This window comes from Rhipicephalus microplus, chromosome X (genome assembly GCF_043290135.1).
Source record: "Rhipicephalus microplus isolate Deutch F79 chromosome X, USDA_Rmic, whole genome shotgun sequence".
Classification (NCBI taxonomy): Eukaryota; Metazoa; Arthropoda; class Arachnida; order Ixodida; family Ixodidae; genus Rhipicephalus; species Rhipicephalus microplus.
Window position 1 is genome coordinate 329,006,483 of NC_134710.1, and position 12,502 is coordinate 329,018,984.

A 12,502-nucleotide genomic window follows, 5' to 3' on the forward strand; every position below is an offset into this window, starting at 1 on the left:
TATTGTTACAATAAAAGATGTTTATTTGAAGATGGGCCGATGGAAAAAGGGGCTGAATGGCTGCCGCCCAGCACCGATACATTCGCAAAACAAGCGCTCTCCACCCTCCTCTTCTTTTTGTTCTGCCTGTCTGTCGCATTAGCTTAGTCCTTCTTTCTCCTCAGACGAAGCCCGCTGGGCGAGTAACGACTATGCAAACACGGAGTCGTGTGGATGACAGCGCTTTAAGTGCGCGACGTGAACAAGATGCGTCTGCCGAGGACGGTAGCCGTGATTTAGAAGATGAGCTATCGAGTACGTCATTTCACTGAGGCGATCAATGATGATGAAGGGGCCGGTGTATCGTGCCAGAAACTTTTGACACAGGCCACGCTTGCGAAGCGGCGTCCAGAGTCAAACTATGTCGCCCTTCTCTTAAGACACGTCCTTGTGCCATGAATCGTAGGTGATCTTGGAATGGTTTTGGGATGCCAACTACAAAGGTGAGCTACACGCCATGCTTCCTCTGCACGACGAAGAGTTTGGGCAATAGAAAGATCCGCATGAGTATAAAATGGCAGAATGGTGTCAAGGAAGAGTCGGGGTGGTCGAACGTAATATAGATAGAAGGGGCTGTAGCCAGCGGCTTTATGCCTCGCCGAGTTGTAAGCGTACATAATAAAGGGGAGGATCCCAATTCTTGTGCCTTGAATTGACGTACATACAAATCGTATTGGTGAGCATTCTGTTCGTGCACTCAACGAGACAATTTGTCTGCGGGTAATAAGGGGTTGCGTGGTGAAATTGATAATCGCAGAGATCGCAAGAGCTCTTCAACCACGTCAGCAATGAACCGGCGTCCACTATCACAATAATGTGAGGTGGTCCATGGCGAAGTATGACTGTAGACGGAGGGAAGCTCGAAACATTGATTGCCGTGGCTGTTGGCATTGCTGCGGTCTCTGCATAACTTGTCAGGTGGTCAATACAAAGGATGACCCAACAGTTGTTGTTTGATGAGCTCGGGAAAGCGCCTACAAGACCCACTCCCACCATTTCGAAAGGTGTTGAGGGTGTTGTCAAAGGGCGAAGGAGTCTGACCGGGGCAGTGTTTGGGCGCTTGAATTGTTGGCATTTGTCACAACTGGCCACATACTTTTCCATAGTCCTTCTCATTCTAGGTCAGTATAGTCTACCTTGAACGCGGTGATACGTTTTGGCGAAACCCCTGTGTCCTCATCACATAAAGGCTGGTTTAGTGCGATACCCAGTTCGACCTTTCGTATCAAGGCCCTTACAGTGTCGTAAATGCCCGAAGGTTGGACATGTGCAGAGTTTCTCCACAAGTGTTTTGGTTTGTGCCAAATGGGGCGGAAAGCACGACGTAAAATGTCTATGTGTTGTGTGTCTATGCAGCCTATTTTTTGTACTTATATGTCACCTATTTTTGCTTTTATGCTATTTCTGTGTTTCTGTTATTATGCTGCTCCTCGTATTGTGATAATTATTATTCAATGTAGCACTGTTCGCTGAACTTTTTTCGCGTAGCGAAGCCACGTCAGGCCAAATGGCCTTTAGCTTCGCTTTGTTTTTCGTCGCACCCTGAAGAAAAAAATTGAAGGTTCTGAAGAAAAGAGCCAAAGATGTAGCATCAGGAGAAAAGACTCTCAACCGCATTACACGGCCACCCGCTGTAGAAGGCAAAACTGATGTATCTACACTTCTGAAGTATGGCACTAAAAACGTACCTCAGAGGAGAGAGCAGAAACGGAACTTCTTCCTCTCGGCAACATCGTGGCCGGCGCTACCACAGTGTCAGAGGCAGTCTCTGAAAAGATCCCTTCTCGCAAAGCGTCAGAAGCAGCTTCTACTAAGGCCCCGCCTACAGTGGAAAAGATCGCAAACAAAACGGACTCTGTTGAAGACGATGCCCAGCTCATCAATCTACTTAAGATGCTGATCAATCTCATTAGATCACTGATTACCGGTCTCCAGACACCAGCCGCACTAGCCGCAGAACAGCTTTTGGAGGCGCTCGTCCCAGTTCTCGACGACCTTCACTAAAAATAGTATGAACAGTCGAAAGCCCCGCTCCTTCGTGCTGCAGTGTAATGTCCGATCAATACCTTTATAGACATTCTTTATGTGACTATTTCATTTTTTTGTGTGTGTGCGTGTTCCCCCCCCCCCCTTTTTTTTCAAACTTTCCTCTTCTCTGTCCTTCTTTCTTCCCTTATTTCCTCTATGCCTCCCCTTCCCGAAGGAGCAGGCAGGCTTTGTGCCCCTATAGGTGGCAGTTGTCAGCCTGTTCTCTCCCTATTTCCTCTGTTTCGTGTTCTCTATGTACTAAAACCAAATAATAATAATAACCACGCCGGCGAAAAACTTTCATAGCTGCATCCAGTAGCACCTATGGAGTCGGTGAGAGGCAGTTATAGCAGACGAGACTCGGACGTGTTGGAGACCGCAGGCGCGTGCGCTCTCCTCCGGCGGCGTAAAACTAGGAGTTTTTTACCGCAGGGATCGCTGCGTGCACGTTCGCCAACCTCCTCTCCCAGGGTGACATTATCACGGAGCACGCTCGCGCTGGCCCAGAGTTTCCCCTCTTGTCTTTCTTGCTCAGTGGTTCATACTTACGAATACTCACACTCATGAGTACTCACTCATGTTCAAACTCACTTCTACTCACACTCACGCTCATACTCTCTCCTTTTCACACTCGGAGTCGGGCGCGTAGCCAGAAATTCTTTCCGGGGGCACCACCTTGATTTCGGGAAGGGCACCCTCTTATAATGGCGGCCATATTTCGCTCTCTATGCCACGGCGAAAAATATTTCGGGGAGGGGGGGGAGGAGACGTGCCTAATGTGCTACCCCCTGGCTACCCCCTGGCTACGCCACTGCTCAGAGTACTCACTCACGTTCTTACTCACTCCTACTCACACTCACGAGCTCTCAATGGTGAGCCCTCCCTCAACCCTACTCACACTCATGAATACTCTTCGTACACAAGGATACTCACACTGATTAGCCCTTACTCACGTTCAAACTCACTTCTACTCCCTATCATGAGTACTCACTCACGTTCATACTCCCTCATACTCATGCTCAAAGTACTCACTCATGTTCATGCTCACTCCTACTCACACAATACTCACTCACGTTCATACTCAGTCCTACTCACACTCGGAGTACTCACTCATGTTCATACTGACTCCTACTCACACTCAGAATACTCATTCACGTTCATACTCACTCCTACTCACACTCATGAATACTCACTCACGTTCATACTCACTCTTACTCATACTCATGAGTACTCGACGTTCTACTAACTCCTACTCACACTCATCAGTACTCACTCACACTCACCACGTTCAAATGAGTTTGAGTGAGTGTAGTCATGAGTGAGTATGCCGAGCTATGCTGCAAAGTCAAATTCCTGCAAGCGTAGCACCCACCGAGTAAGTTGACTAGACGTGTCACGGAGACCAACTAATGAACATAGTGAATGATGCTCGGTAACAGTCATGAAGTGATGGCCGTAGAGATATGGGCGGAACATCTAGACAGCAAAAACTACAGCGAGACACTCTTGCTCCGTTACAGTTGTTGGGGCGCCAGTGTGGTGTACACGTATCCCGAAGGAGTACGACCACCAGCGTGGGTCCGTTCTTAGCGAGCCGCAGGGCACGCGTTAACCGTCGCCGTGGCGAGAACACGATACTGCTCAAAGTCGCAACACTTTATTGTGGCAGCACCAAACGCAGTATAGCCCGTTGCAAAGGCGTGGCGGGAAAGCAAATAGGCTAATCCACGCCACGGGCATAAAAGTACTACACAGGGTGCCACGAGCACGTCTCCACGGTAAAGGTGATCCACGGAGACACCGGGACCAAGGCCCGGTCGCTCGAGCGAGGGCAAAGGCGCTCGCGTTGGCTTCGGAGGGAGACGGGTCGGCGTAGCTAGGCCACGCACTAGGACACCGACACTGTACTGCCCTTCGGCCGCGCGTACGCAGTGGGGCAACAAAAGGTGAGCGTTCGCCTCAGGCGCGAGGCGCCGTCAGCGAAGTCCGACGAGCCCCGAGCGACGGGAGTCGACGGACGGAAAAGATTGCGTGGCTCACCGTTTGCAGTCCCGGAGAGTATCTGTCTGCCAGCTTCCGACGCGGCGCCACAGTCAACATTCGCTACCGGGTGAGGGGGTTAAACGTCACTCCGCTCCCCCAGCGCGGCAGGCAGCAAAGAAGGGGAGACATGTCGGGACATGGGAACGGCAGAAAAGGCGGCAAAGCCCGCGCAAAGGCAGCGGGCTAGCCTCAATTCCCACATCCCCCTCTCCTAAATATGCCCTTTACCGGTCTGCAAAAGGCAGCCGGACGTCACCCATGCAGTTAAAATGACACTGCTATGAGCAAGACAGTGGCCTCTCCTGACCCAGTTGCTGCAGCACAAACTACAAGGAAAATGCTTTAAAGGTACAACAAACATGAGCTTTATGTTCATAAAAGGAAGAAAAAAAAAGAAACGAATCGCGAAAATACAAGAACTCATGAACGAACACGGTAATACGAGGGAAATAAACAGACACACACAAAGTCAAATAAAGTCTTCATCAAAACTGATGAGGAAGTCTGCGCTGGTGTCGCCGTTGCCGTTACCGTCCGGCGCAAATGCGTCAGCCGACGGAATCCCTGGGCCAACGAGGGCCGCGAAGCCCGGGTTTTCGCGCATTCTTTCCCAACACAGAACAGCTAGGTCTTCGTCGGGGAGCGCCGTGGGTGGCATGGACGAGGTCGGCGTCGTCTTGCTACATCTGGAGGCTCGCGCCACCAGGGCTTTTCCTGCGTGGAGGCTTCCCCGAAAATAGCTTTTGGCGTATACGTTGACCCCGCACAATGAACACACACGCACCCCAGGTGGGTCTGGTAGCCGGGCACCTCGCGCAAGTACGTCGTGCTCTGTGATCGTGTGGCCGCGGAATGGCAACGGCACCTTATCAAGGGCAGTTTCACGTCGCACTCGCCGCTGAGCCTTCCACTGCAAATCGCTCACTAAGCACTTGGGCGCATCTTGGTGTTCCTGCCACGTCCAAGTGGCCACGCTTCATAGTTGCTTCTTCGCGCATGGAGGCGCCGGGGCCGCGGGCTAGGGTGATTTGCGCGCCCGCCGCGTCCCTGCCTTCCTCGCCTCCTGCCGGCAGGCAGGCGACCTTGACTTCGCCGGAGCGGTAGACATGCCGGAAGGCTGAACGGGAAAAACACCACTTGTGGTCGGCGTCGTCGATTTCAAACTGAGAGGCCGCGCAGACTCGCAGCCGTGGTGACCCCCCTGTCGGTGATCAAACTCCACTCACAGCGCGCACAATCACTTACGTCACTTCACATCACGCCCTTTCCCCAATCACGGCACCAGCACACACGCCACTGACACTGATTCGTCGTTATGTGGGTCCCCCTCCACCAGCACATCGCGCTCGCCAGTGGAGATAGTTCAGCGCACGGCGCGGAGAGCAAAAAAAAAAAAAAAAAACAGGAGGGGAAAGAAAAAGAGAGTCATGCAGAAGAGACGCTTTCTTAGAGGGTTTGATGTAAAAAAAAAAAAGAAGCTACCACATGAACGCTAGACAGGAATGAAAACTATAATAAAGCACTTGCAGCAACTGGCGGGGCTGGCTCCTTTCCAAGCAGTGGTCTGAAAGAAGCCAGCCTACAGAGACCAAACTGTAAACTGAGGGCCTTCGGTTGCGGAGAAGTCCGCCGTCCGGCGCGAAATCACAAAGGTGACCGCTTTCTCAGATTATACTGGCGCGGGGTCCGAATGCGGTCCGCCGCTCCGGGGGTGCCCCGTTGCTTGTGCGAAGTGCCGCAGGGTTCTGGCGCGAGCTTGTCAAACCGTGAGACAAAGGGTTTCAGGTCTGCGATATCGGCACGGGTGAGTTTTCCCAAATGGGGATCTTTCAGCAAGTATGTGAGTGGAGTGCAAACTTTTTCCACTCGGTACTGACCAAGCCACTCAGGAGCGAGCGAGGTTGAGAACCCCTTACTGGCATCCCTTAGAGAGTGGTTACGCTTCAGGACAAGATCGCCTACCTCAAAAACTAGGTCGCGATTCTTGAGGTCATATTGGGCCTTCTGCTGAGCCCTGGCCGACGCCAAACTTTGCCTTGCTTTGCAGAAAGCTCGACAAAGTCTGTCCCGAAGTGTAAGCAGAGCAGTCTGAGCAGTCACGTAAGCTGAGCAGTCTGCCGGTGCCTCCTTGTCCTCGAGCTGGCATTGAGTGACACTGGTCACCGGATTTGCCAACTCCCTTCCAAAATTTAAGAAGGCGGGCGAGGAACCTAGTTGAGCGACTCTCGGATGTTCGAATAGCGAACGCGAGCTCACTGAAATGGTCTGCCCAGTCCCTTTGACTTTCGGCAAAGGCCGCCAACATCGGTTTGAGCGTACGATTGACGCGCTCCGTCAAATTGGACTGGGGATGGTAGGGTGAAGTGGTGCAGTGATCGATTCCGAGGGAACGGCACGTGACACCAAACACCCGAGCGGTGAAATACGAAGCATTGTCGGTGATGAGCCTTTCCGGGAAGCCGAACCGGCAAGACACTTCCTGCAGCTTCTCAAGCGCCGCTCGCGCTGTCATCTTCGGAAGTGGGAAAAGTTCCACCCGTTTCGAAAAGTGATCAACGACTACCATCAGGTGAATGAATTCCTGCGTACTTCTGGGAAATGGTCCCATTAGATCGCAGGTGGCCTTTTGCCACGGACGCTCACTGACAATCGGTTTTATCAGACCGGGCGGTTTGCCACCCCTTGACTTCACCGTTTGACAGACGCGGCAAGAACGGCAATAGCGAAAAATATCTCGCTTTATGCCGGGCCAGGTCACAACGCGGCTCAGTTTTGCAAAAACTTTCGAGCCGTTCAGGTGACCAGCCATGGGTTCGTCGTGAGAGGATCGCAACATTGCGGCTCTCAGACTTTTGGGCATGACCACCTTAAACGGGTCGATGGACTCGTCCTCAGTGGCTATATACTTCAGCTGGAGCCCGTCATGGTCCAGCAAATATGAATCCGCCGGGGACTCAGTGACACACGCTGGTTCGAGCCCCCTATTCGCGCCCGCTGCAGGGCAAGCAGCGTCACGGCGCTCCGTCTCGTCGAGACAGTCGCTATCGGCGCCCGCTGCAGGACAAGCAGCGTCACGGCGCTCCATCTCTGAGACCGTCGCACATTTCGCGACAAAACGGGTCACTTTGCTGGGCCTTCAGAAGCTCTTCTCTGTTCAAAGTGATTCCCATTCTCCCAAAATGGGGGAGTCTGGTATCGTGCCCACTCTGGATCGCAGAAACAACCGCTTGAGTCTGCGTTACGGGTTCCCTCTCGGCCTAGTGGCCTTCGGAAAGCTCCCCCGCTCGGCCGCTTCACGGTGCGCCGCTTACCTGGTTAGCAGCTAAGGTTTGTCCGCATGGGGACTCACCCGTCTTGCTGAATGGTGGCAAAGCTGCTGTTTCGCGCCCGATGCTCACATGTGCTAAGGCACCGCTAGCGGCTGTTGCACAGGGATCAAGGTCCTCGGCCGACAATGGGGCACAAGATAGCGCGTCAGCTACCACGTTGGTGCTCCCCTTTCGATACTGCACTCAAAAGTCATAGTGCTGTATCAGGAGAGCCCAGTGCCCCAGCCTGCCGGCAGGCTCGCGGAGCCGCATCAGCCAGCTGAGCGCACTGTGATCCGTTTGCACCACGAATTTCGTCCCATCAAAATAGACGTCAAACTTCCGCAGTGCAAACACGATGGCGAGGCACTCCTTTTCGGTCACGGAATAATTTTTCTTCGCAGAAACCAAGGAGCGGCTGGCAAAGGTCAACGGCTGCAACACGCCATCGTATTCCTGTAGAAGAACAGCTCCTAAACCCAGATCGCTCGCATCAGTTTGTACAACAAACGGTCTGGTCAGGTCGGGGAGCTTGAGCTGCGCTGTCTCCGCTATGGCGTTAGACAGTCGGCAAAACGCCTCCTGCTGCTCAAGTCCCCAATGCCACTCAGCAGACTTACCCAAGAGTTTGCTCAGGGGTGCCTGCAGTCGGGCACAGGACAGAATGAAGGAACGATAAAAGTTGACCTTTCCTAAAAAGCGACGAAGACTACGTGCGTCCTTGGGCACGGGAAAATCGAGAATAGCTCGAAGTTTCTCCCAATCCGGCTCTATGGAGCCTTCGCCCTGCATAAACCCGAGTAACTGAACTGCGCTAATTGGACCTTAGTGGGATTTAATGTGATCCCGGTGGTCCTCACCCTCTCGAGTACATCGGCAACATGAGCCAAGGGCTCTTCGAAGGTTCGTGAATAAATCACGATGTCGTCGAGGTAGCACATGCAGTATGACCACTTTGCTTCTCCGAGGACGCGGTCCATGAGTCTTTGAAACGTCGCAGAAGCATTGCAAAGACCAAAGGGCGTACAAGTAAACTCGAACAACCCTCTGTGGGACGTGAACGCACTTTTACACTGGTCACGGTTATCCATCCGGACCTGTAGGTAACCTTTAGAGGCGTCAAGCGTGGTAAAGTACCGTGCATCACCCAGGTTACCTACGATGGAGTTAATCGTGGGGAGCGGATAGGCATCCTTACGAGTCACTCCATTCAGACGGCGATAGTCGACGCAAAGGCGATGACTGCCATCTTTCTTAGGCACCGGCACAATTGGAGACGCCCAGGAGCTAGACGAGCGGCGAATAATTCCAGCCACAAGCATGTCATCTAGCAACCCATAGAGAATCTACCTTTTGGCGAGACTGACGGGCCTGGGGTTACACTTCAAAGGAAGCGCGTCACCAGTTTCGATCACATAGCTCACTAAATCGGTGCAGCCAGGTTGATCGGTGAAGAGCTCGTCGTACTGACGTAACAGTGTCGACAGACGAGCCTTCTGTGCTTCATCCAACTGAGTCGCGCAGGCGACCAAAGGATGTAGTGCCTCTTCTTGTCGTGTCGGTCGATCCACACAGGGGTTTCGAGCCGACGAGCGCAGAACACCGGGGTACGACTCCGGAGTTGGCGCACGACACGGTTCGTGCCGCGCCTCTGGTTCCTGAAGGAGACTGTGAGAGGGCGAATGCGTTGAGCGGGGGTTTGGCCCCGAACTCTGCGCAGGGCACGTTTCCGACGCTTCTGCCGCAAAGGCGATGGTAAGCGCCGGCGGGCTGATGAACGGCTTGACTTGGCAAAATGGGCCATCACGATAACTGCCATTCGCAATGTCCACAACGATACCGGTTTTAAGGAGAAAGTCCCGACCGAGAATCACTGGAACATTGAGCCCTGGAAGATGAACAAGACGGCAGCGTGTCATTCGATCTTTCCATCGGACAGTCAACCTTGCAGCGCCTGCCGAATGGGCCACGCCTTTCGCAAGGGTGAATGTCGTTCGGCTGTCCCGCAAGCGCACTGAATGCTTCTGCAAGTGGGACAACACCTGTTCGCCGAACAACGAGGTGTGTCCAGCTAAGCCAAAAATTCACGGCTGGCAATGGTGACCGGAATGAACGGCGCGTGCGTATCAGCAAGAAAAGTGCTTGCCCTGCACGCAGAGGGAAGAAGCAAAGGTTGGGTCGCTCGTGCATTCACGAACGACCCGGAAGCCCGTTTCCCTGCCTTGCAGGAGGCCTGGATCCGGTGCATTCCCTTGCTATGTGTCCTCGTTCACGGCAGCGGTAACAGCGCACTCCATCACGGTCTGTATTCGCAGACGAAGCAGCCTCAAGCTGTCGTGATCGGCTCGCTACGTTATCGCAGGATACGTTTCTGCGAGCCGCACCTCCCACATTACGTTGGGTCGGAAAGCGTCCCTGTGTGAAGGTTTCAGGTGAAGCAGCGCAGGCTGCCCGCCTTGCATGTGTAAAGGGGTCAAGAGCGCGATTGCTCAACTCCCACGCACAGCCGGTTGCAGCCGCAAAGGCGGCGCCGAGAGGCTGTTGCCGTTGGGGAAGGGTCATGGTCCCTCTCCAAGCCCAACGCGGCTCAAGGGCATCGCTGGCTGGCGGCGGCGGGCGATAGACACGCGCGGCGAGAATGTCGCCTTGGATGCACTTCGCCTCTGCGGCCAACTCCTCCAAGTCACGGAAGCGGCCGCCGCGCAGGTATGCCGAAAAACTCGGATGTGTCTGCCGTATCACCCGTTCGACGCGCTCCTCATTCGAGGCTCAGCGATAGAAATAAGTTCATCCATCGCACGTACATACTCCCGTAAAGACTCGTCAGGAGCTTGTGTACGGAGCTCGAGCTCTTGCCGCATCCTACTTTCTAGTCAGCGGGTAGGAATTCGCGCAAAAAGACCGCACAAAACTCCTTGAGGTTTGCTGCACGGTAACCGGTAATGACTGCCGCCGTGTCAATCAGTGCAGCTGGAATAACACGTTCGAGCACCACCTTATCATCCAAACCCATCGCTCTTTGATAACGTGACAGAGAGTCGAGGTAATCTCGGGCGGTGAGCTGATCACCGTATCCGCTGTAGGTTGGCAAAGGCAACATAACAGCGGGGTGATCGCTTTTCGGACCAGCCGAAAGCGTTTGCACAGCTCCCGAGAGTGCTTGGATCATCTGCACGGCGTTTTGCAGCAACGTCTGCGTCATCGCACCGGCTTCGTAGGAAGCCGTTGGTGCGTTAGCGGGAGCTATGGAGGTGAGCAGTCACCCAGCTCGATCAGTAGGGCGGTTTCATACAGACCACCACCCTGCACGCCATTCCCAGAGCAAAATAGGCTCCTTGTGGGATTGGCCTGTTGTCGAACCAAAGGTGCACTTCGTGCGGCTGCCATTGACAATTCAGGTGCCTGCTCAGCGTGCGTTCGAAGTGTCGGTTGCAGGGCTGATGGCGGGCAAAAGTCGGCGAGGGCCAAGGCCTGCGCCCTGTCAATTCCGCAGGGAACCGACTGCGAGCGCTGTGCCGACAAACTGTCATGCATGCCGAAGGGCGCATTAGCAGTCAGAGGCGCTTGTGTGTACCGTTCGGGTAGGGCAAGAGGCCCATTCCGAAACGACGCGCCATCTCCAAAGAGAGCGGCTAGGCGCCTCGTCTCATCACCGCTATAGGGGGTGCCGACACAGACGGGTGCCGAAGGGTTCTCGTCAATAGAGGCAATGGCCTCCTTGTGCAACGCGGCATCCGCTAACAGGGACAGCGGACAAGAGTCCCGCGAAGCAGCCATGTTGCGACGAGCCCGATTCGCGCAGGCGAACTGACTCGCTAAGAGCAGCCAAAAGCTAGAGCTTTCGATACCGTGTTGGGCGCCAGTGTGGTGTACACATATCCCGAAGGAGCTCGGCCACCAGCGTGGGTCCGTTCTTAGCGAGCCGCAGGGCACGCGTTAACCGTCGCCGTGGCGAGAACACGATACTGCTCAAAGTCGCAACACTTTATTGTGGCAGCACCAAACGCAGTATAGCCCGTTGCAAAGGTGTGGCGGGAAAGCAAATAGGCTAATCCACGCCACGGGCATAAAAGTACTACACAGGGTGCCACGAGCACGTCTCCGCGGTAAAGGTGATCCACGGAGACACCGGGACCAAGGCCCGGTTGCTCGAGCGAAGGCAAAGGCGCTCGCGTTGGCTTCGGAGGGAGACGGGTCGGCGTAGCTAGGCCACACACTAGGACAACGACACCGTACCGCCCTTCGGCCGTGCGTACGCAGTGGGGCAACAAAAGGTGAGCGTTCGCCTTGGGCGCGAGGCGCCGTCAGTGAAGTTTGACGAGCCCCGAGCGACGGGAATTGACGGACAGAAAAGATTGCGCGGCTCACCGTTTGCAGTCCTGCAGAATATCTGTCTGCCCGCTCTCGACGCAGCGTGCGAAAACTTTTTGGGAGACTCCGCGCGCGACACCACAGTCAACATCCGCTACCAGGTGAGGGGGTTAAACGTCACTCCGCTCTCCCAGCGCGGCAGACAGCAAAGGAGGGGAGACATGTCGGGCCATGAAATCGGCAGAAAAGGCGGCAAAGCCCGCGCAAAGGCAGCGGGCTAGCCTCAATTCTCACACAGTGTAATTCCGTTCAGCCTTTCAACGGCTGACACAATGGCATGCTCAGCGTCACCAAAACGCTGGATGAGGATGGCACCGAGGCCAATTCCACTTGCATCGGTGTGCACTTCCGTTGTGGCAGAAGGGTCAAAATGGTGGTGTATAGATTTGGAAGATAGCATGAACTTTAGCTGCCTAAACGAAGAGTCGCAATCCGCTGTCCAGGTGGAAGGCGTGCCCTTGCGTAGCAATGAGGTCAGAGGGTATGCAGTGTTGGCAAATTTAGGTACAAAACATTGGAAGTACAAACAAAGATCTAAGAAACTTCTTAAGTCGCGTCGTGACTGCGGTTGCTGAAAATCGCTCACTGCGGCAACCTTCTGTGGGTGTGGCCGTATGCCATGCTTGTCCACCAGATGTCCGAGCACTAGCGCCTCTCGTTGGCCAAATTGGCATTTCTTTGAATTTAGGGTAAGGGTAGCCTGCTCAAGGCAC

General features: G+C 54.2%; 1 protein-coding gene across 2 annotated transcripts in view; it reads left to right on the forward strand.

Moving 5' to 3' along the window:
• Positions 1-12,502, forward strand: part of LOC119161264 (carboxyl-terminal PDZ ligand of neuronal nitric oxide synthase protein) — a 65,319-nt gene that overhangs the window by 28,384 nt on the left and 24,433 nt on the right. The gene's annotated exons all lie outside the window — the stretch shown is intronic.